Genomic DNA, 27,000 nt, shown 5'->3' on the forward strand with positions numbered 1-27,000 from the left:
TAAAGATGTTGGAGACAGTATGCCGGCGGTCATGATTCTCGATGACGAGTAGCTGATTTCTCGGCTTCAAATTGGAAACTCTTATCAGTTTCCAACTATTATCCAAATTTAAAATTCAAAATTATTAAGATAAATCGGATTTAGAGACACCAGATTAATAGTTTGAGCGGGAAACATCAAAATAGTTTCATTAGAAGATGACACGTGGTATAGAGTAAGCTTATAAAGGAGCCATGTGGCAACTTAGAGAGTGTTTTATTAGAGAAGATATATATATATATATATATATATATATATATATATATATATATATATATATATATATATATATATATATATATATATATATAAATTTAACAATAATGTTCTTTGTAGAATATTTAACATAAAGTGGATACATATTTTTTCTAAAATCAAATACAAGAGAGGGATATAAAAGTGATTATAGGGAGTTAGGGACACATTATTTACTTTCCAAAATGTTTATATAATCATAATTTTAAACATTGCATCCAAACATAAATAATTAATCATCGCAACTTCAAACTATAACATTAAGTTATAAGCAAAAAACATCCCTCAAGAAGGAAATTTATCAAATGAAGTCCTTAATAAAACATAACTCTTAAAATTAACCCATATAGATCTTCCTCATTTTCCATTACCCTCAACCATCCATCCACTTACATTCATATCTAAAGTAATAATATTGTTTTATTTTTATAATAATAATAATAATAATAATAATAATAATAATAATATGTTAAAACAAGTTAATATTCAATAAATAAAACTGAAAGCATACCATACAATGATGATTTCCTCACAAGTCTTGCTTTCAGCTCATTTGTTATAGCATCAATAAATTCTTCTGTGTTCAAATAATGCTCCCTACTTAGTCTCAAAACCATTCATAAATACAAATTAGTGAAATTACTTTTTGGCCTCTCTCAAATTCCTTATTTTTTGTAAGCACAATTCATATGAAAACGAAAAGACACATACTTTTATCCATAAAGAATGAATGCAAGATCCTTTGTCATTTTCCCAGATTCAACAGTGCCAATAAATGCAGCTTCAAGTTTCTCAATGAACTCAAAAAGCTTAGAATTGTTATCCAATTTAGCCTTAGAAATATAAAAATCTTTTTATCAAAATAAAATTATTTTTGTGAAAAATAAAATAAAATAAATTTAAACTTGTGGGTGAGCTCTCGGGGCCATGCAAAGATGGAGGCTATGATGTTTGTGTTCGTTTCCCCTCCTTTTTGGTGCACCCTGTAGCAGCGTGTCACTGTGCCATGGGCTGCTTTCCATCAGGACAGACCTAGAAAAATTGAAAAAAAAACAAAAACAATTATTTATGAAAATATCAATATTAAATTTGGAAATGGATCAAGAAAATATAAATAATGAAGCGTACAAAACTGGCGTCATCATTCCAAGAGATCTAAAACCTATAAATGTGTGAAATCAATTGAAGTCATGAAAGAAAAACCATATATTAAATGTGACACATATGACTCCTGCTTAATATTATTTCTGCTTTCTGATTTATTGTTTGTATATTTGCTTTATTTTATTATACTTTTCATTTTTCTCTTTTATGATGTTTTGTTACTTCTGTATTATGCTTTATTGTCCGGATATCAACTTTATGCTTTGTTGGACGGATATTTGCTTAAAGCAATTTTGTCTGAATCATGCTTTATGATTTATTGTATGTATCCCAATGCTTTGTTGTCAGTATATGCTTACATTTATATGTACCACTATGTTTCTAGGTCATCTATGGAACCAGTCTCTCTAACTCTGGATTAGGGTACGAGGTATATCAGTAAGGAATTTGGGTATTGTTGTTGACAGATAAACTATGATACTACCATGTGCTTAGAGATCACTTTGAACATCACCATTATAATTTTTTCCTGCCCATATATGCTTCATCACTCTTGAGAGCATAAGAATCCATATCATCAGTAAGACAGTGTTCATACCTAAAAATGAGTCACGATTTACAAGAAATGAGTCACGATTTACAAGAAGACACTCGATCAATAATGAAAATTTTATAAAAATTAAGATATTGTAAATAAATCGTTGACTACTCTCACCATATCCCAACAACCCCAAACTTTTACTTCCAGTTTCTTTCGTAGACTTCTTGAAATATGTCCTTGAATCTTTATGAAAACAAAATGAATATATAATAGATATAAATAGGTAACTAAATGTAGATATATAACAAATATAAATGAATGTTTCATATACCTTCCACCATATTTTTTGAGGATAATGTTTTGGTGCTAAGATAAAATGGCCATTTTTTAGATAAATTGTGTTCACCGAGGCCTCAACAAAAGCAACAATGGACTATTTAAAAGCGTCAACAAAATAAAATATAAATTTGTTACACCCATTTATTCAGACTAAACAATTAAGATATAATGAGGGATAAATATGACTTTTTGATAGAAGATTCTTGATGATAATTAATCTTAACCAAATTTATAGTGTATGTGACAAGGATTTCATATATATAAAGAACGCTAAAATCGGACTTTGTATGAAGAAGTTACTTATTAACCTAAGTGATCTAAACGAAAGTCGTAGTAGACGTAAAACCAAGAACGGGAACATAGAAAACGTCCAAAGATGGCTTCGTGAGAGGAAGTTATGATTTTTAAAATATCAACGTAACAGCACATAGCTCAAAAACCGAAATTAAAATCGGTCGATTGTTAGAAATATAACTTTTGAAATCGGTCGATTGTTATGAATTTTTATGGACTTTAATAGTCTAAGTCTGTTAAACATATATCTTTAAAAATAAATTCAAAATTAGCCGATGAAGTCTAAATGAAAGTTATAGATCTCGACGATAGCTTCGCGTGGCTATAAAATACGTCGAAAACGGAGCTCATATGAAGAAGATAAGAACTTTTGAAGTTTTACAAAAGAAAAATCATGCGCAGGTACACGTCCCGACAAGGTGCACGAAGCGCCTCTGAAGACCCACCCAATGGACGTCATATGTCAAACGCCTGTTGTAGCCACGTCATCCGCCCTGTGCAAGTGTGTGACGCGTAGGAACCTGGTGTGTGGCGCGCTTCAGTTTCCAACCTATAAATTTTGCGTTTCTCAGCTCATTTTCCCACATCATTCCTCTGAATCCTCTAGAGATCATTTCTAGACCATGCTCCCTTAACTGCCTAGTTCCCAGTTACTTTAGCAAGGCCTTGCGGTGTCAGATAGTCAAGCTCTCCGGTCAGATTTCTACCTCCATAATTCCTGATTTTCATCATAATACTCTGTAAGTCGAGCTACACTTACTCTGCTTTAAGTGTAACTAATAGTTATAGTCATAGTCGTTTTTATGAACCTATAATTAAGATTTATCAGTGATTCCAAATTTATTATACTGATTGATCTACTTACGAGAGTGATGTCTAGGCTGGATTTAGTGAGGTGTTTAAAGTGGGATTTCCAAACTTTATACCCTATATACCAAACAGAACCTACCTCTGTTATGAAGCTACTTGGTTGTTCCTTACCTGATAGATCTTCATGTGGACATTAGGATTATTGAGGAATCTAGACTATCAACAGTCATAAGGAATATCAGAAAAAGACTTAGTAATAATCATACCTAGGTCACATCAAGGGGAAAAGTCAAGGTGTTAGGCAGAACTCTGACCAAATCACCAGTCACCCACCTTATCAAGTGAGTGCATAGTTACTTTCATCTTACACATAGATATGAAGTATCTATTGAATGATATATATGTTTTCTATATGTGTACTTGATATTTTTGCTATACCATGATTTTACGTATTTAAATTACTTTATCATATTCGCGTATTGGGTAGTGAAGGGTTTTGTGAAAAAAAATAATGGGTTGGGTAGTAAAGGGTTTCTGGAAAAATAAAACAATGGTGAAAGGCCACACATTGTATTGCCAGGACCAATCATCTAACAGAGTATATGTGACGACCACTGACTATTCTAGGTAATCTGGTGGAACACAAGCAGGTTCGCCACCTGTAAGTGTTAACGATCATACTTTTCAGGGAAAAGGAAAGTTGTTCGTTTGGGTACTTTATCTCCCTCAAGGTTACCTTGTTTACGGTAGGTATCTTGATATTAGAATTAGGGATTAGTGAATAAGAATAACGGGAATGGGTAATCGAGAATTATTTATTATGAAAACCACATAATTACGATATTGTTGGTTCAAAATCCTATGTGTTCATCAAGCTCCCAAGCCTGATCCAGTCAGTTTCTTTGTATCAAAGGTAGCGGTATGAAAGTACAATCCACTGAGGGATTCGACGAGTTTAGTTAATGTAAGGCTTGTAATTATTACCTTTATGCTTATGTTTTGTATGAGTTATGACATCATAACTTTTTAATAATCAAAGAAAACATTTTCTTCGGAAATACTTTTTATGGTACAAATTCCTCATTTATAAATATTACTCTGATTTAAAATAAGTATAAATAAAAGGTATTTTCAGACCATGAAAATTGGGGATGTCACAGTTGGTAACACAACATTAGTTTAAGCGAACTAGGAATTTTAGGAAATTTATAGACTTAAACTTAGAATACTAAGCAATGATTGTGAGGTGTGTGTCTATTTTACTTTAGGTGGTATATCTAAATTGACACAAGCACTAAAATACTTAGGGAATGTGCCTTAATTGATATTATGTGCTAAATGATCTATATGATAGCATGCTATAGGAAGATGCCTTAATTGCTAGAATATATATATATATATATATATATATATATATATATATATATATATATATATATATATATGTATAATAAGTAAAGTATTACTATATTAAAATACTCGAACCTACAAACATAGAACGTCATGACGATCACAAGGAGTGGTAGAGTCGTGAATAATGAAGGAGGTCCAACATCTCAAAACGTCGGAGCAGGAGCTGCTCAGCTCCCAATTGATGATGCAGAACATGCTAGATTAACAAAGGCATGAGATTATGGAACTCCTAAACCATGGGCTAGCTAACGTTAGGGGTGGAGTACTTGTGACCAAGGAACCGATGGTCGTTGAGCGAATTAACCATGGGTCGGTTCCTTCTCACGCAACAATGGTACAGGAAGGAAACAATGAGTCTAAGAGTTATAAAGGACCAGGAGAACCATAGATCCGAAGAAATAATGAGCCTAAAGGCTACTGCAAGTATAAAGATTTCATGGATTGCCAGCCGTCATCATTTAACAGGAAGGAGGGTCCAGTGGGAGTAATGGACTGGATTTCGGAAACGGAACTAGCCTTCGTTACATGCGGTTGCACTGGAAAGATTCAAACCACCTATGTTGTGAGACAATTTAAGGGTGCATCAATCCTTTGGTGGAATATGTTGGGAAAAACGTTTAGCCCTAACTAGCCGTTGCAACTGACGTGGGAAGAATTCTTGACCTACTTCAACCGTAGATTCTAATCAGCTGAGAACATGTTAGACTTAGAGAATCAACTCCTAACATTGAAGAAGGGAAGCATGACCGTTGATGAATATACCAACGCCTTCACTTTCAAAATGGAATTTACCTTGCGTATGGTCCCTGATGAATTATTCAAGAATTATAGGTACTCCAAGAGACTAACATGGGAGTAGTTTGTATCAGTTAAGAAGGCACATACTTTTGAGGCGTCCATCTAGGCCGCAAGGTCAGTAGAATACATGATCAAGAGAAGAAGCACCGACAATACTGAAGTTGGCGAAAAGAGAAAGGGCGAAGGACTCCCAAATTCCAACAAGAAGTGAAAATTCTCAAAATATGACACCAGTAATAGGAAGTCCGGGATAAAAGTAAAACAAGGTGGTGTGAAAAGTACAAGGTGAAGCATGTTGGACAATGCCCAGAAGGAGTGACCTGATACAGATATGGAAAGACTGGTCACTATGCTAGCATATGTATAGCCAACCAAACGTTGTGCTTCAAATGTAAAGAAGTCAGACATTTCAAAGATGACTCCCCGAAGAAGAAAGGAGCTGCTAAATCAAATGCGCCAAAGGAGAGGCCATTCCAGATGATCTTGGATGTACAAGCAGATGATGCCTGAGGAAGACAAAGAGAAGGAATCCACTTCTCCAAGGTTCAAGACTCAAAGTCATCATCCTATTTAGATAATAATAGGATCTGTATCCTAATATATAAGGCAAGATGAATGAATAAATGTTGAAATCATTTCAGAAGTTATAAAAATTTCTAGTTATGTTACATTGTTCGGTGTGTGACAATAAGTAATTATGATTTCAACATAATGGTTGGTTAAGAATAAATTATGGTATAGTATGCCTTATAGACAGGACACTACACAAGAAAGAATTTATACTAAAGGTTGGGAAGTGGAATTGGGGTTGAAGATACGCATAAAAGAAATCCTAGTGAAGTTTAGGAAATTTGTTATGTATAATTGAATGGACACATTCTTATGTGCTAAGTGAACTTTTTGTGAAGCGATTGGTGAAGTGCGAGACAATTCTTGGGATAAGTATGAATATGTGTGGAAGGTAGTATGGGCCCGTACTACCAGAAGTAGGATGTGTACTTGAACCAGAGTTAGTCACAAGGTTACTAAGGAACTAGTATTTGAATTTGTTAATTTTGTTCATGTCTGTCATTACCAACGTTTCGGTAATGACTAAGAAGGTAAATGTTAATCTGAACTTAGTGGTCAAGCAAATCGAGTCCGACTAAGATAAAAACTACAAAGTAAGTTACTCGGTTGAGGGAACCAAGTTCGATGTAGCATCCGAATTGAGTCAAAAGATTAAAGAGAAGGACAATCGAAGCGATCGACAAAAGTATCGTAATTGTCGTTAAGACTAAGCAGACAGTAGCTAAAAACGTTACCAACATTAATGGGGTTGTACCACATTAGAACATGAAGGAAGGTATCCTCCATGCTAGATTCTGACTCAAAGAGACTTGATTCTAGCTAATGCATCATGCAATAGAAGGCCATAAGGTTATAACCATTCGGTCTATTACGGTAGTGAGGGTGAAGACCTCATCTTGGATAAATATTACTTAGGATGGAAAAGTTACTCGTGGGATCGTCATCTAGCCCTGCCTTACTGATGATTTCAGGACGTAATCATCCTAAGGGGAGATAATTGTATCACCCACAGATTCAGACTAAACGATTAAGATATAATGAGGGATAAATATGACTTTTTGATAACAGATTTTAGGATAAATAATCTTAACCAAAGTTATAGTGTATGTGACAAGGATTCCATATATATAAAGAACACTGAAATCCGACTTCGTATGAAGAAGTTATGCTTCTTCGAAATTCTATGATTAAACTTACTAGACTCTGTGTATCTTAAAAACTAAATTTTTGATAGATTACTTATTATCCTAATTGATCTAAACAAAAGCCGTAATAGACATAAAACCGAGAACGGGAAAATAGAGAACGTCCAAATCTGACTTCGTGAGAGGAAGTTTTATTTGTCAAAGTTTCAACGTAGCAGTATACAGCTTCGGAACCGAAGTTGAAATTAGTCGAGTGTTAGGAAAAACAATCTAAATGAGAGTTGAAAATCTCGTTAATAGGAGTCTGTCGATATAAATACAGTCGAGAACGGACATCGGATGAGAGAGTTATGAATTTTTACCGGACTTTAACAGTCTAAGCCTGTTAAAAATATAACTTTAAAAAATTTAAAATTAGCCGATAGAGTCTTAATAAAAGTTGCAGATCTCATCGATAACTACATGTGGATATAAAATACTCCGAAAACGTAGATCGTATGAAGAAGATAAGGATTTTTTACGTTTTATAAAAAAAAACTTCGCGCACAGGCGCGCTCGCTGACAAGGTGCGCAACGCGCCTCTGACAACGCACCCAATGGACGACACGTGTCAAACACCTATTGGAGCCATGTCACCCACACCGACCAATTGTATGGCATGCAGGAACCAGGTGCGAGGCGCGCTTCAGGTTCTAGCCTATAAATTATGCATTTCTCAGCTTATTTTCCCACATCTTTCCTCTGAATCCTCTTGAGATCATTTATAGCCCTTGCTCCCTTTACTCCATAGTTCTCGGTTACTTTTAGTAGGCCCTGCGGTGTCAGATAGCTGGTGATCAGATGCTCTCAAGTTAGCATTTTGCCAACATAATTCCTGGTTTTCATCAGAATACTCTGTAAGTCGAGCTACACTCACTCTTTCTTAAGTGTAACATATAGTTACAGTCATGGTCGTTATTATGAAACTATAATTAAGATTTATCAGTGATTGCAAAGTCATTATATTGATTGATCTACTTATGGGAGTGATGTCTAAGCTGGATTTAACGAGGTGTTTATAGTGGGATTTCAAAATAGTATACTCTATAGACCAAACGAACCCTACCTCCGATATGATCCTACATGGTTGTTCCTTACTAGACAGATCTTGATGTAGACATTGAGATTTTTGAGGAATATAAACTATCATTAGTCATAAGGAATATCAGACTAAAACTTAGTAATAATCATACCTAGGTCACGTCAAGGGGAAAGGTCAAGATGTTAGGTGAAGCTCTACCCAAATCACCATTCACCCACCTTATCAAGTGAGTACATAGTTACTTTTAGCTTACATATAGATTTGAAGTATCTATTAAATGTTATATATGCTTGTTATCTGTGTACTAGATATTTTTTCTATATCATGATTTTACTTATTTAAATTACTTTTGTTGGATTAGTGTCTAAGCCCGTAACTATATTTGGTATGTACTTGACCCGGTTGTGCATGGTCATTTTGGGTTGCCTTCACCAAAGCAACTGGGCAGGATGATTTATGGAGAGAGAGAGAGAGAGAGAGGTTATTATGGTTTATTAATATATTATATGAATAATATATTAAAAGAGAAATCATATAGTTTAATTAATAGTGGTCAAGAATTATTTGAGAATTAATTATGTGGTTGAAAGTGATTAATTAAATAAGGGGGACTGGAACTGTCAATTATAAGATAATTGATTTTGGGCTGTGAATCCTTATGGAAATAAGGAGGAAGAAATCTAGAGTGGAAGCCCACTCTAATTTCAACCAAGGGGCCTTATTGCAAAAGGTTCTTGAAGCCGCTTAGGGCCTAAGTTATCCAATTAGGGTTTTGAATGAAACCCTAGCAACTCAGCTATTTAAGGAACCCCTAGGGCTACAAGTTTCGGCCACTTGAGAAACCCTAGAGTTACTATAGCCGAAATTGTGCCTCCTCGTAAGCAATGACGTATAAAGCAATTACTATTGAAGACACACGTCTTTTCATTGTGGAAGGATGTATTTTATAATTTGTATTTTATTTGTATTAGTTGTTATTTGTCGTTATCGCCAGGTTATACGTCATATGTCACTAGGTATAGTGTGACATCTAGATTATGATGTAAAGTTTGTAATATGTGAGATAAAGTGTGTAACCCTCCATAGTCTAGGGGGATATATTGTAAATATGTTTGTCGTATTGCAATCATACAATTGCAATTTAATTATGTAATCGACTCTCTTGAGTCTATAAATAGGGTCTTTGCCAATATGGAATAAACAAGATAAGTTTGAGAGTTTTAAGACTTGAGTTCATCTCAACGTTCTTCCTCTGTTGAAATAGTTCGTCTATTTCTGAATAGTAGAGCCCTCTGTTGAAATAGTTTATCTATTTCTCAATAGCAGAGCCGTCGATCCAAACCATCCATGTAATTATCCATTAAGAACATCATCCCGACGCATCATTCAGGTACAATCCTATCCTAATTTCATCATGTTAAAATTGGTATCAGAGCGACACACTAATTTGTTAAATTTGGTATCAGAGCAAATCATAAGGAAAAATTTGGTATCAGAGCTAAGTTTCGTTTCTATCATTTTAATTATAAATATAAGTATTCATCCGTTCGTTCATAAGAAAAATATTCATCATGCATCATTATAAATCTTATTACATTCTTGCATATTATTTGTCATAATCATCATAAAATTTAATAGTCATAATAAACTCTACTATCACTATCATTTTTAAAACTATAAATTTTAATCGTAACTTTGACCCAAAACACAACTAAATTATTGTTCTTATAAAGTTATAATCATGAGTTTTTCAAGTCTAGATACTAATAAACAAGAATTAAATTTTTTCGTAAAACACTAAAACAATCTAAAAAATTTCTTTTAAATCTAAAAATAGATTCGGACATGTCGATAGTAAATTGCATATCTAATATTAACGCAATACATATAATAGATAATAGTATAAATTGGAAACAAGAACAAATAAAAGATCGTGAAGATAAGATAACAAGATTAATTTGTTAAATATGTTTCAAGAAATAGAAAAATCACTAATAATAACTACTTCATTAGTAAAAAGAAACTAAATATTTCATTTTTAATACAAAATACACACAACTTATTAATATGGAAACTTTACAAGAAAAAGTAGAAACATTAACTAAATTATTTGCAGCATTAGAAATTCCATCCGAAATTCAAGAAAATAATACAGAAATAGAAAATAATTCAGATAATAATGACGCAGAAGTAATATATGATTTTTCATCCGATGATGAAAACCCTTATTCAAATCCATATAGAAATTTACAAAATAATTTTGGATTAAAACGAAAACAATCATATGTTGAAGATGATGATCAAAGTCAATATATTTATGGACCACCTTCATTAGAATAAATTTTTTTATATAGATAAGGAATGGTTAAAAATAAACAAAACAAATGGGAAAAAAATACATCCACAATACATACCTAAATTATTTACATTTCCAACAAATTCAAATATTCTTTTTATTGATTGTGATCAAAATTCTGAAGCAAAAATTCAAGAATGGATTAATAAAATGGGAGTACAAATTCAGTTAACTGAAGAATTAAGAAATTTACACCCAACACATTTTGTTAATTATATCATTCATAAAACACAAGGCAATGCATATTGTTTTATCTCATCTCTAGATGAAACTGAAACAATCATGATAGCTACTACTGATGCTATGGAAACATTTTAAAATGTATTAAGTCGTCTTATTCAGGAATTCATAGGAAAAAAAATTAAAGATAAAGTATCACAGGAAGCTTTTCAATTAGAATCATTATGACATTTAACTAATCTACGAATTTGTAATATGTGTTATCTAGATCCGTTTATATGCGAATATTCTGAACATTATTATAATTTAGACTCCACTAGAAAAAAGATAGCATTAGACATGTTTTATCACAAATTACCATCATTAGTAAGCCAAAGTGTAATAAAGGATTTTCAAGAAGCTTTACAACAAAATAAAATTGCAGACACTCTAGGAGCACGAATAAGTATATTAAAAGCATTGATGCAAAAGAAATGCTTAGAACAAAAAACAACACAAGACGCAAAAATTGATTTATGTTGTGACATCCTTTCTAATAAAGTTAATCAATATGGTTGTGAAGATAATAAAAGACAACAATATAAAAAGAAAATTTGGAAAAAACTATCTTATAAACCTAAATATAAAGAATATTATAAACAAGGAGAAAGAAAATATTTTCGAAATAGAAAACAATATAAACAAAAATATCAATCTAAAACAAATTATTGTCCATCGAATAAAAAAGATTGTAAATGTTGGATATGTCAAGAGGACGGACACAAAGCTTATGAATTCCAAAAAAAGACTAAAAAAGAAAAAGAAACAAATCTATTAAAAATTGCATATGATCTTGGATATGAACCTATAGAAGATTCAGATATAAATTTAGACATAGATATTTATGCATATACAACTGATTCAGATTCAGATGCAGATACATGATCCTATGGAAAAAGTATTATTGGGATTAGAACTTGAGGGAAAGTATTCATATCATCATTTGAAATATTAAAAGCAACAAATATGAGCAAACATTCAGGTACCCAAGAGGCGCAAGTATTCAGACAGTAGACACATTAAAATAGAAGAAATCATGAAGAAAATACAACACCAGCTCAAACAGAAGCAGGAGCAAAAAGCATCGTTAATCAGACAACTTGAGTTAGTCAAACGTGAAGAAGAGCAACTGCAACAAACATTACAAATGCTATCATATTTAGCACCTAAAGAAGAAGCAGCTTGCAGCTCAACAACAAAGCAACCAAAAGAAGACATTCAAGAAATATCATCCGATGATAGTTAGCCATAAACACTACTCAAAACAGAAAAACAACCTATGACACCAAATCTAGAAGAATATCCACCACTTCAACCCGATCATAATAATATATAGAAATGGTATGTAATTTTCAACGGAGAAAACAAAGGAATTTATGACGATTGGGGAATTGCCAATTCATACATTCCTGGAAAAAATGTCGGTCACAAAAGTTACAAAACAAAAAATGATGCAGAAGCCGCATACAACGAAGCATACAAAGCGGTCATGAAAGATAATGTCGAATGTTCAAAAACAGTTCTTCTTACACCACAAAAATACATATCCAGCTTTACACCACAAAAACGTGTATCCGTCCCTAGATCTCTTAACCAATTAAATGCCAAAATTGCCCTTGAAGCCATTCCATCAACTAAAGAAAAAGAAGCGATGAAAAAACCATCTGCTCAAAAATTTTCTAAACTATGGGACAGCCTCATTTCATACACTAAAGTCCATTCTTTGATGGGCTTTTACCCAGTAGCCAGGCGACCAGGCCCTAAAGCAGTATTCTTAGCAGACCTCACTGACCCCATGACCTTATGGGACTATTTCAGTCATGGATTCATAGACACTATCTATCTTGATGGAACAAACTTACATTGCAATAGCAAATTTCCATCAGCTGTTCAAACAGTAATCAGAAGCTACAAAACACGATTTGCAAAACAAGAAAGAGGATTATTTATCAAGATGCATTCAAGTTACCCAATTTTTGATGAAGATTCTCAATTACTTGTTCCAAGCATTACTTTCGCGAATATGGGAATAAGCAACGGCTCAAAACCAACAAGAGATGACCTACCTCATGAAGTACCTACACAAGACCATCTAATTTTTGCATTAGCCGGGGTTTACCTAGAATCATCACGATTCGGCAATGGAAAGGACCAAAAATCTAGAGTCAGAATCAATTACGCAAGTAAAACATTCATTATTTATTCCCTTCTAGATAATGAAATTACAGTCGATGCACTCAGAGCCATTGAAACATTCGAACAGCCATTCGAAAAGTTCTCTCATCACCTAGACAAATTACCAGATGGAACTTAAAAACAACTATGTAAACACGTGATGCATGTTCCATGACACAATTTTAGTCATTGTGAAGAGAATACAGAAGAAATACCATTCATGGAGGATTAACGTCAGCCATGACATAAGCAAACATTATTCAGAAATATATGTCCTTTCGGTGGCGGAAGGAATGACGTAATCAATTGTTGGGTTTTGAGCATTCTAACACTCCTAAGTGTACATGCAACCCTAAATAGCTATGATCTATGTTTTCTCTATTATACATGCAAATATGAATATTCCAAGGTATTACCCTATCTAGCATACAATCTTTGATACTTGGGTAATAAAAACAAGTTTGAAGACATACCTTTTTATGTAGCTTGATTCCTTGATGCTTAAGAGCCGGTGCCCCAAGTGTGACACCTCAAATGGTTCACACAACATCAAATACACTTGGAATAACTTAGAGAGGAATGAACCACTTCATGAAATCGGCTAGCCCTCACCATACACACATAGTTTTCTCATGGTCGCCAATTTTGACAAGAATAAGATGCTTATATAGTTTGTCACAATTAGGGTTACACCATGTAAACCCTAATTGTAATGGCCTTTCATTTCCATGATCCATGGGTACAAAAACACCATGGAGCATCCATGGAGCATCCTATGGATTTTAGCCCAACTTGATAATCTATGGAGCATTAGCCTACTATACAAGTATGGATGATTTACACAATCAACCCATATATTTAATTAGTCTCCTTTTGATCACTTTATTAATTCCAAATTAATTCTTGATCAATACTAATTAAATAATCTTATTAATATATTAGAACTTATAATATATTAGTAAACCTTAAGTGTTATTTCTCTCATTTTAGTCTATCCAAATGCATGATGCCATGCAACCCAAATGGACCATCCCAATCGGGTCAAGCACTTACCAAATATAGTTATGGACTTAGACACTAATCCAACAGTCTCCCACTTGGATAAGTCTAAAACTATTATTGAGTATGACTTCAAGAACCGACTGGCAATCGTAGCTCTTTAAGCCGCTGTCGAACTCTGACGTTGTAACTGAACTCTGATCTCGTCAATGACTTGTCCATTAGATAAGGGATCATATATTCGTCCATTCTAGATATTATATGGACTGGGACATGGATTATCAATCATTCTCTCAGTCCATTTGTTGTTTCCTGATTTTTGATTCACGACGACTGACTAACTGAACAAATCACATTAGTCCTGGCTTGGCCAAGCACTCACATGTGTCATCACTAAATCATCGAGGGGCCCACATATATCGCTTTTATCTCGAAGGTAAAAGGAATGGATAAACTTCGACTCATATGGCTTGTTCTACTACTTGTTGAATCATACACAAAGTCACGTTTTATAACATCGAGTTACCAATGCGTTTTTGCGCAATCAATGTACAACCAACTCATAGTAACAACTCATATGTCTAGGTTTGAAGAATATAAGATATTATCATCACATGATCACTCGTGATAAAATCCATGAAGTGATTCCAATGAGCGTGGGTTGAATCCAATACTCAGAACTTATGAGTACTCATTAATGTTGTAGCACTGCTTTGTCCAACATCTTAGACCTCTACAAGCCAACCCATGACAGTCTTGATTCATATCTACTTCCAACATATGACCGACTGTGGATGGTTTGAATAACTTAGTCATTCAGGAGGAACGACCTAGTTATTTTGGAAGTCAAAACATGCAAAGTGAAACACAAGAATAATCGAATCCAATATGGTCTCAGAACTTATGAATATAAATAAAACATCTTTTATTTATCACCATATTGATTACACATTATTCATTGTATACTGTTTCAAACTATCAACTTTATACTTGAATTAAAACAATAGTTATCCCATGCTCCAAGCATGTACACTATGTTTTCTAAACACTAGTCATTCCATACTCCAAGTATGCAAACTATGTTGGTCTAAACATTAGTTATGCCATACACCAAGTATGCACACTAAGTTTTTCTATGATCTTTACTTTGTGAGATAGATCGATTGAACATAATTCCAATGATTCTCATTTCACAATCCCGAGTCCTTACCGCAAATGCAAGAATTCCAAATCTTACCATTTACCTAAATCTGTTAGATTCTAAACTTATATGCATTGATCCTCTTGTAATGATTATGCATAAAGTCACAAAGACTAACATACATTACAGAGTATTCCAATGGAGGTCATTCCATGGAAACGAAGTCTCAAATTCAAAGTATACTGCTTTGAACAGCCTTCTTGCATTAAATTTCCTAATCTTACAAAGATTCAATGAATAACTTCCACATATGGGAACATTTCCATATTCCCCTTTTGACTATTACTCCTGAACAAGAGTTGCCTCTTTTCAGAATATGTCAATATGGTTCTTCCAAATTAACACTATACTTCCATCTGTCCCTGAGCAACCAATCTTTGGTAAACCTTAGATTGTTCTCGACAATTGCTTAATCATTTTAGTCATATCCAATGCTAGACCTTTTCCCTTCTTAATGCCCCAGGCATTTGGAAAATTTTAGAAAGGATGAATATTATAGCACATGCAATCGATCCAATATCTGAAGCATAAGGGAGACGATTCATGATGTCTCACATAAAGACATGATACTAGACCAGTCTTTTGCTATAATATTTCTATTTCTATTTGCCAAGTTCTCATAATTCAGATTATGAAAAGGGATGCCATAATCATAATCGAATTTTAGAACACAAAATAATGGACCTATATACAGAATTTCCTGATGTTGAGCCATTCAAACACAAAATTCATATATACCCTTGACTAAAGATGATTAAAACCTCAATCTAAGCTTTTAGAATTGAAATGAAGTACAATTTCCTCTCCCTTAATTATAGCAAAACAACTTTTCAACCCCTGCTACTTCCGGAATTGAAACTTTTGTTTTCTATAATTAACATTGCTATCTTGCAATACTAATCATAATTATCATGCTCCCACTAACATGATGATTATTAGCATAACACTTATGCTCCCACTAGCTTTGACATGTACTCAGAAATCAGCTGGACTTCTAGAAATCAATACTTTATTGACTTTCTTACCAAAGTTCAGACTTCCGATACGAGATGCTTTGATAAAACTTTATCAAAATCATACACATTTCCTTAGATAGCACACATGTGTGTCTAATCAATTTCAGAACTATGAAAAGGGATGCCGTAATCATAGTCTCAGTTGTTTAGACCTTTTCCATTCCTCACAAGTCCATGTTAGTGTGTCGGTTAACCACACACGCTCCACTAACGACTTTGAGAATGCAAATATCACAATTGTTATCTACTTAAAATCTACTTAGTGAAAGTGTTTCCTCACCATCATTTTCATGAATCGGAGAGAAACCTTATGACACTAAGATTGTTTATGGTGTGAGTGTTCTTATCCAAACTTATATGGACTGAACTCAATCTTACTTTCTTGCCACCTGGCAGCACAAGGGCCTGTCATTGCTTCCAAATTATTATATAACCAACTGAGAACTCTCAGAACTCATAATCAAAGCCAACTTTCACTAGAATAGGCACAGAAGTAGGAATATGTCAACACGATAGGTTATAAACCTCACGTCGTGTGCTAGTGTCAAACTACAGGTTTTTATTCTTGATTAGATCTTGAAATTCTTTTAGGATCTTTAAGACTCCCACTGTCCTCTTGACATATAAGACTATCTTGCCAAATATTCAAGAGATAGTGCGGATTCTTTATCAAGACAAACACTTCACATAATTGGCCTTAGTTGGTCTTTGTTTTATCCAAAACATCACAACTTACCAATTTCAAATGTACAAGAGTAGGAAACTTTTACTCTTACATTTGACAAGTGTTATAAACCTTCTTTAAGATGTGTCACTCAAGTTACAATCTTGGAGTATGACTCTAAGACTTGTTTTGGAACGGAGTATGACTCCTCTCCTTGATTTAACCATTTCACCAATTCATGATTCCTCTTCTTAGCCATAGGAATGCACTAAGATATCCTTAGAGGACTAATTGTGATATGATTTCTTAATCATTAAGATGAACACAAAACATGATACTAAAGTACTCTCCCATCCTGTCAGATTTGAGAAACTTTTATCTTTCTGCCTGATTTGATTCTTCTCATTCGTTCTGCCATACATCAAAACTTTTCCAATGTTTTAGAATTATACTTAAACTAGTAAGTATAACCATATTTACTAAACTTTAGTAAATCATGACGAATAGTCTTATCGATCTTTTGTGGTGGACTTGATCAGTGCACCAGAATGTGTACTCGATCCCTTAGTCCTTCACTTGACTCACATTTACATGTGAACAAGGAATTAATCTTAATTTTCCAAAGATGAAAATTCTCATTAATCATACTATATACCTTGCATGATTTCCAAGTTTCTATCCAACTGAAACCTTGGGTGATGAGAATCTTTCTTTATTTCGTAAATTATGACACTACCACAAACGAAAGAATCAAGTCCATTTTTTTCAATATTGCTATCAATGGAATCATATAAACAACCATTTTTCACAAATGCCACTTGTAAGGATATGTAAAATAAATATACAATTAAAACCTTTTTATTTTATTTCAAAACTTTGCGGAAAAAACTTATCCTTACAATGAAAATGCATATGAAAAACTTGTTGTTATCTATTCCTAAGCAATATATCATAACTCCTAAGCAACAGTTCAAAAATGCTGATCACCGAACCATGCGATCGAAATCTATCTTCGCGATCAGAATCAGCATATACTTCCTTTAAGTTTCTTCACTTTTCTTTGATTCTTAAAACAACAACATGTGACCCAGTCACATCATGTAATGAGAATCTCAGAATAGAAACTTAACAGAGTTAGATAGTGGACTTCACCTGAAGTAGAATCAAACATCTTGACTTGATCAACCCTATGATCCTTTAGGTAAATAGGCAGTTTTGTAACCAATGCCCCTCCCTTTGGCAATATAAACATATAGACTCTATGGAAATGGTACACGGGACTATCACAGAATTATACTTTCTCTTTACCATTTGGTCAACCGAGTTGACTATGGCCGATCCCTTTCCATTGGGAAGAGGAAGCTTTTCTGGGTTTCCAATGTTACCATTGTCAATGTCCATGGAAGCTTGGGAAGTTAATCTTCTAATCAAATTTTCTTTACTAGTCCTCCAAATCATTGCTGATTCCGTAGCACCAAGCAAATAGATATGATCATTAAGGGTCATGTCATAGTCTGTTTCATAGTAGTCCCAAAGGAACTCACCATGTGACTTAGAAAGTGATTGAACATCCAACTTTCTTAAGACTTTGACACCCAACTCTCCCGGCTTGTCAATATGTGACTTTATCTACAAGATGTGAGAACACATAGACTTTTCTTGACAATAGGGCTTGAGTGACCTTGAACTTGTGGGTTAGGGAGAATAATTGGAGGAGGTGGAGGAAGAGAAGTTCCAAGAGATTTGGGAAGATCATAGATGTCTGAACTAGATATCTTTTGGGAGATATTCAAGATAGTTGATTTAAAGTCCTTAATATAACACCCAATATGAAATATTAAGGCTAGGACCCAACACAATATTTTATAACTTGGAAGAGGGATGCCATAATCCAAGCTATAGAATATTTGAAGGTAGGCGAATGACGACTCGCCAATTTACACCATGAAAAACGAAATAGAAATATTAGGTTTTAATTGGATTTGAAACTCCTAGATCTTTTGAGATTCATTGAACTTTTCAATGACATGTTTCAATCTTGATTGTGCCCTCTCAAGTTTTGTGACTGGGATGCCGAGGATCACAAAACAAGGTGTGAATAACCATGCAAATATACTTGGTACCCTTAATATTTACCCCTTAATCAATGTGCCGGTTAACCACACGCGCTCCATCGATACTATGATAAACATTAAGTTACCCTTTGCCTATCTTGTTAAGTCAAGCTAGTGTGCCGATTAACCACACACACTCCACTAACCGACTTAAGCAAAGTGCAAAGTGTAATTTCATGGGTTAATACCAAATTCACATTTTCCTAAGTAACTAAGATTGGGAATTTATAAAAGTTTAGTTACTTAGGATTTATCAATAATACTTTTAATGAAGGGAGAATTATAGTCCTTGTCCTACCCGTTCGGCTAACGACCCTCCACCAGTCAAGGAAGCGGTGGGTGAGAGTGGACACCCATTAAGCTACCATTTTGTAGGCAACAACCTTATACCCCCCCCCCCCTTATAGACCGACTTCATGAATGAGTCCTACTAACGGTAAGACTGACTTGCTCTTATATATATATATATATATATATATATATATATATATATATATATATATATATATATATATATATATATATATATATATATATATATTATTAACTTATAATACTATAAAGTATAAGGGTTGAATTTAACTTTTAAAATTCTAAGGGCTTAACTTGGAATTAAAGTAGTCATAAGGGAAAACTTTACAAATTCCAAAACTTGAGGGCAAGTTTTGAAACTATCCAAAACTATTCAATTTCATAACTTATGTGTTTAAAGTAGTTTTAATTCAAAAAACTCTTCAAGTTCCATAACTTGAGGACAAGTTATGGAAGACTTTAAACCATTAAAAGAATGTGACTCTTCCTTATCCATAACTTATGGAAAACTTTTTGAGTTTTATGAATCTTAAATGTGACTTTTCATATAACTTGAGGACAAGTTACAAAAAACACATTTTAGAATCAACTCTTAGATTAATTTGGATTGAAAACAACAATTTCACAAAACTTTTCTATTAATCTAAGCAACTCATAAGAACAAGATAATTCAATCAAACATTTTTCATGTAATTAGCATAACTCTTAAACTAATACAAAACATGAATCTATTGACAATTATCTTTGAAATTGGATTAGAATGAACATTACCATATCAAAAACAGGTTTACATGTCCAAAAACAGCTTAGGGTAATGTTCCTAGTCCAATTCCAGCCAAAACAGTCGAAGATATGCTGTCTGGGGGTCCAACTCGTCGAGTGCATGAACGAAATCGGCGAGTTGGATGAATTTTGCCTTGGACTCGTCAAGTCCCTTTATGGACTCGGCGATTCTGCTGTTCATACAGCAAAAACTTGGTTTTTTCCAGCAATTTTAGCAAGTATAACAAGAAAACAAGCCTAGGCTCTGATACCATTATTGGGTTTTGAGTATTCTAACACTCCTAAGTGTACATGCAAACCTAAATAGGTTGGATCTATGTTTTCTCTATTATACATGCAAATATGAATATTCCAAGGTATTACCCTATCTAGCATACAATCTTTGATACTTGGGTAATAAAAACAAGTTTGAAGACATACCTTTTTATGTAGCTTGATTCCTTGATGCTTAAGAGCCGAGTGCCCCAAGTGTGACACCTCAAATGGTTCACACAACATCAAATACACTTGGAATAACTTAGAAAGGAATGAACCACTTCATGAAATCGGCTAACCCTCACCATACACACATAGTTCTCTCATGGTCGCCAATTTTGACAAGAATAAGATGCTTATATAGTTTGTCACAATTAGGGTTACATCATGTAAACCCTAATCGTCATGGCCTTTCATTTCCATGATCCATGGGTACAAAAACACCTTGGAGCATCCTATGGGTTTTAGCCCAACTTGATAATCTATGGAGCATTAGCCTACTATACAAGTATGGATGATTTACACAATCAACCCATATATTTAATTAGTCTCCTTTTGATCACTTAATTAATTCCAAATTAATTATTGATCAATACTAATTAAATAATCTTATTAATATATTAGAACTTATAATATATTAGTAAACCTTAAGTGTTATTTCTCTCATTTTAGTCTATCCAAATGCATGATGCCATGCAACCCAAATGGACAATGCCAATCGGGTCAAGTACATACCAAATATAGTTGTGGACTTAGACACTAATCCAACAGCAATGACGTATAAAGCCATTATTATTGAAAACATTATTAAAGACACACGTCTTTTTATTGTGGAAGGATGTATTTTTTAATTTGTATTTTACTTGTATTAGTTGTTATTTGTCGTGATCGCTAGGTTATACGTCATATGTCACTAGGTATAGTGTGACATCTAGATTATGATGTAAAGTTTGTAAGATATGAGATAAAGTGTGTAACCCTCCATAGTCTACGGGGCTATATTGTAAATATGTTTTCCATATTGCAATCATACGATTGCAATTCAATTATGTAATCGGCTCTCTTGAGCCTATAAATAGGGCCTTTGCCCATAAGGAATAAACAAGATAAGTTTGAGAGTTTTAAGACTTGAGTTCATCTCAACGTTCTTCCTCTGTTGAAATAGTTCGTATATTTCTGAATAGCAGAGCCCTCTGTTGATGTGATATAAAGTGTGTAACCCTCAATAGTCTAGGGGGCTATATTGTAAATATGTTTGTCGTATTGCAATCATACGATTGCAATTCAATTATGTAACCGGCTCTCTTGAACCTATAAATAGGGCCTTTACCCATATGGAATAAACAAGAGAAGTTTGAGAGTTGTAAGACTTGAGTTGATCTCAATGTTCTTTCTCTGTTGAAATAGTACGTCTATTTCTGCATAGCATAGCCCTCTGTTGAAATAGTTTATCTATTTCTGAATAGTAGAGCGTCTATACAAAACCATCCATCTAATCATCCATTAAGAAGATCATCCCGACGCATCATTCAGGTACAATCCTATCCTAATTTTTATTAATCCGTCATCATGTTAAATTTGGTATCAAAGCGACGCACTAATTTATTCAATTTGGTATCAGAGCAAATCATAAGGAAAAATTTGGTATCAGAGCTAAGTTACGTTCTTATCATTTTTATAAATATAAGTATTCATCCGTTCGTTCATAAGAAAAATAGTCATCATGCATCATTATAAATGTTATTACATTCATGCATATCATTTGTCATAATCATCATAAAATTTAATAGTCATAATAAACTCTACTATCACTATCATTTTTAAAACTATAAATTTTAATCGTATCTTTGATCCAAAACACAACTAAATTATTGTTCTTATAAAGTTATAATCATGAGTTTTTCAAGTCTAGATACTAATAAACAAGAATTAAATTTTTTTCGTAAAACACTAAAACAATCTAAAAAAATTCTTTTAAATCTAAAAATAGATTCGGACATGTCGATACTAAATTGCATATCTAATATTAACACAATACATATAATAGATAATAGTATAAATTGGAAACAATAACAAATAAAAGATCTTGAATATAAGATAACAAGATTAATTGGTTAAATATGTTTCAAAAAATAGAAAAATCACTAATAATAACTACTTCGTTAGTAAAAAGAAACTAAAGACCTCATTTAAAAAATACACACAACTTATTAATATAGAAACTTTACAAGAAAAAGTAGAAACATTAACTAAATTATTTGCAGCATTAGAAATTCCATCCGAAATTCAAGAAAATAATAAAGAAACAGAAAATAATTCAGATAATAATGACGCATAAGTAATATATGATTTTTCATCCGATAATGTAAACCCTTATTCAAATCCATATTGAAATTCACAAAATAATTATGGATTAAAACGAAAACAATCATATGTTGAAGATGATTATCAAAGTCAATATATTTATGGACCACCTTCATTAGAATTTTTTTTTTATATAGACAAGGAATGGTTAAAAATAGACAAAACAAATGGGAAAAACTACCTCCACAATACATATAGCCCCATAGACTATTGAGGATTACACACTTTATATCACATCTTACAAACACTATGTCTTATTCTTACAAACTACACATCATATTCGATAGATGACATATTACCTATCGACATATGACACTTAGTCTACTGACAACGACAAATATCAAAAAATACAAATAATATACAAATTATAAAATACATCCTTCCACAACGAAAGGACGTGTGTCTTCAATAATGTCTTCAATAATGTCTTCAATAAAAATAGCTTTATACGTCATTGCTTACGTCATTCCTCCCGCCACCGAAAGGACAGATATTTCTGAATAATGTTTGCTTATGTCATGGCTAACGTTAATCCTCCATGAATGGTGTTTCTTCTGTATTCTCTTCACAATGACTACAATTGTGTCGTGGGACATGCATCACGTGTTTACATAGTTATTTTTTAAGTTCAGCTGGTAATTCGGCTAGGTGATGAGAGAACTTTTTGAATGACTGTTCGAATGTTTCAATGGCTCTGAGTGCGTCGGCTGTAATTTCATTATCTTGAAGGGAATAAATAATGAATGTTTTACTAGCGTAATTGATTCTCACTCTTGATTTTTGGTCCTTTCCATTTCCTATTCGTGATGATGCTAGGTAAACCCCGGCTAATGAAAAAATTAGATGGTCTTGTGTAGGTACTTCATGAGGTAGGTCATCTCTTGTTGGTTTTGAGCCGTTTCTTAATCCCATATTTGCGAAAGTAATGCTTGCAACAAGTAATTGACAATCTTCATCAAAAATTGGGTAACTTGAATGCATCTTGATAAATAATCCTCTTTCTTGTTTTGCAAATCCTGTTTTGTAGCTTCCGATTACTGTTTGAACAGCTGATGGGAATTCGCTAATGCAATGTAAATTTGTTCCATCAAGATAGATAGTGTCTACAAATCCATGACTGAAATAGTCCCATAAGGTCATGGGGTCAGTGAGGTCTGCTAAGAATAGTGCTTTAGGGCCTGGTCGCCTGGCTACTGGGTAAAAGCCCATCAAAGAATGGACTTTAGTGTATGAAATGAGGTTGTCCCCTAATTTAGCAAATTTTTGAGCAGATGGCTTTTTCATGGCTTCTTTTTCTTTAGTTGATGGAATGGCTTCAAGGGAAATTTTAGCATTTAATTGGTTAAGAGATCTAGGCATGGATATAGGCTTTTGTGGTGTAAAGCTGGATATGGGTTTTTATGGTGTAAGGAGAACTGTTTTTGAACATTCGACATTATCTTTCATGATTGCTTTGTATGCTTCGTTGTGTGCGGCTTCTGCTTCATTTTTTGTTTTGTAATTTTTGTGAATGACATTTTTTCCAAGAATGTATGAATTGGCAATTCCCCAATCGTCATAAATTCCTTTGTTTTCTCCGTTGAAAATTACATACCATTTCTTTATATTTTTATGATCGGCTTGAAGTGGTGGATATTCTTCTGGATTTGGTGTCATAGGTTGTTTTTCTCTTTTGAGTACTGTTTGTGGCTGACTATCATCGGATGATATTTCTTGAATTTCTTCTTTTGGTTGCTTTGTTGTTGAGCTGCTAGCTGCTTCTTCTTTAGGTGCTGAATATGATAGAATTTGTAATGTTTGTTGCAGTTGCTCTTCTTCACGTTTGACTACCTCAAGTTGTCTGATTGACGATGCTTTTTGCTCCTGCTTCTGTTTGAGCTGGTGTTGTATTTGCTTCATGATTGCTTCCATTTCAATGTATCTACTATCTAAATACTTGCGCCTCTTGGGTACCTGAATGTTTGATCATATTTGTTTGCTTTTAATATTTCAAATGATGATATGAAAATTTTCATATCAATGTATGCTTTTGGTGATATTTTCATATCAGTGTATACTTTATTATTGTATGCTTTTGGTGATATTTTCATTTCACTGTATGCTTTCTCAATGTATACTTCAGATGGTATTTTTATACCAATGTATTCTTTAGCAATGTATATTTCGGATGGGTTAGATATGACATTTCCCTCAAGTTCTAATCCCAATAATACTTTTTCCATAGGATCATGTATTTGCATCTGAATCTGAATCAGTTGTATATGCATAAATATCTATGTGTGAATCTATATCTGAATCTTCTATAGGTTCATATCCAAGATCATATGCAATTTTTAATAGATTTGTTTCTTTTTCTTTTTTAGTCTTTTTGGGCATTCATAAGCTTTGTGTCCGTCCTCTTGACATATCCAACATTTACAATCTTTTTTATTCGATGAACAATAATTTGTTTTAGATTGATATTTTTGTTTATATTGTTTTCTATTTCGAAAATATTTTCTTTCTCCTTGTTTATAATATTCTTTATATTTAGGTTTATAAGTTTGTTTTTTCCAAATTTTCTTTTCATATCGTTGTCTTTTATCATCTTTACAACCATATTGATTAACTTTATTAGAAAGGGTATCACAGCATAAATCAATTTTTGCGTCTTGTGTTGTTTTTTGTTCTAAGCATTTCTTTTGCATCCATGCTTTTAATATACTTATTCGTGCTCCTAGAGTGTATGCAATTTTATTTTGTTGTAAAGCTTCTTGAAAATCTTTTATTACACTTTGGTTTACTAATGAAAGTAATTTTTGATAAAACATGTCTAATGCTATCTTTTTTCTAGTGGAGTACAAATTATAATAATGCTCAGAATATTCACATATAAACGGATCTAGATAACACATATTACAGATTCGTAGATTAGTTAAATGCCATAATGATTCTAATTGAAAAGCTTCCAGTGATACTTTATCTTCAATTTGTTTTCCTATGAATTCCTAAATAAGCGACTTAATATATTTTTAAATGTTTCCATAGCATAAATAGTAGCTATCATCATTGTTTCAGTTTCATCAAGAGATGAGAGAAAACAATATGCATTACCTTGTGTTTTATGAATGATATAATTAAGAAAATATGTTGGGTGTAAATTTCTTAATTATTCAGTTAACTTAATTTGTACTCCCGTTTTATTACTCCATTCTTGAATTTTTGCTTCAGGATTTTGATCACAATCAATAAAAAGAATATTTGAATTATGGAAATGTAAATAATTTAGGTATGTATTGTGGAGGTATTTTTTCCCATTTGTTTTGTTTATTTTTAACCATTCCTTGTCTATATAAAAAATTTTCTTCTAATGAAGGTGGTCCATAAATATATTGACTTTGATAATCATCTTCAACATATGATTGTTTTCGTTTTAATCCAAAATTATTTTGTGAATTTGTATATGGATTTGAATAAGGGTTTTCATCATCGGATGAAAAATCATATATTACTTCTCTTGAGCCTATAAATAGGGCCTTTGCCCATATGGAATAAACAAGATAAGTTTGAGAGTTTTAAGACTTGAGTTCATCTCAACGTTCTTCCTCTATTGAAATAGTTCGTCTATTTCTGAATAGCAGAGCCCTCTGTTGAAATAGTTTATCTATTTCTGAATAGCAAAGCCGACTATCCAAACCATCCATCTAATTATCCATTAAGAACATCATCCCGACGCATCATTCAGGTACAATGCTATCCTAATTTCATCATGTTCAAATTGGTATCACAGCGACATACTAATTTGTTAAATTTGGTAACAGAGCAAATCATAAGGAAAAATTTAGTATCAGGGCGACGTACTAATTTTTTCAAATTTGTATAAGAGCTAAGTTTCGTTTCTATCATTTTTATTATAAATATAAGTATTCATCCATTCGTTCATAAGAAAAATATTCATCATGCATCATTATAAATGTTATTACATTCATGCATATCATTTGTCATAATCATCATAAAATTTAATAGTCATAATAAACTCTACTATCACTATCATTTTTAAAACTATAAATTTTAATCGTAACTTTGACCTAAAACACAACTAAATTATTGTTCTTATAAAGTTATAATCATGAGTTTTTCAAGTTTAGATACTAATAAACAAGAATTAAAATTT

At 32.9% G+C, this 27,000-nt stretch overlaps 1 pseudogene; it reads right to left on the bottom strand.

Annotated features, from left to right (window-relative positions):
- Positions 1 to 651: 651 nt before the first annotated feature.
- Positions 652 to 27,000, bottom strand: part of LOC145158143 (isocitrate dehydrogenase [NADP]-like) — an 89,742-nt pseudogene continuing 63,393 nt past the window's right edge.

This window comes from Lactuca virosa, chromosome 2 (genome assembly GCF_052849685.1).
Source record: "Lactuca virosa cultivar CGN04683 chromosome 2, Lactuca_virosa_CGN04683_v6, whole genome shotgun sequence".
NCBI lineage: Eukaryota > Viridiplantae > Streptophyta > Magnoliopsida > Asterales > Asteraceae > Lactuca > Lactuca virosa.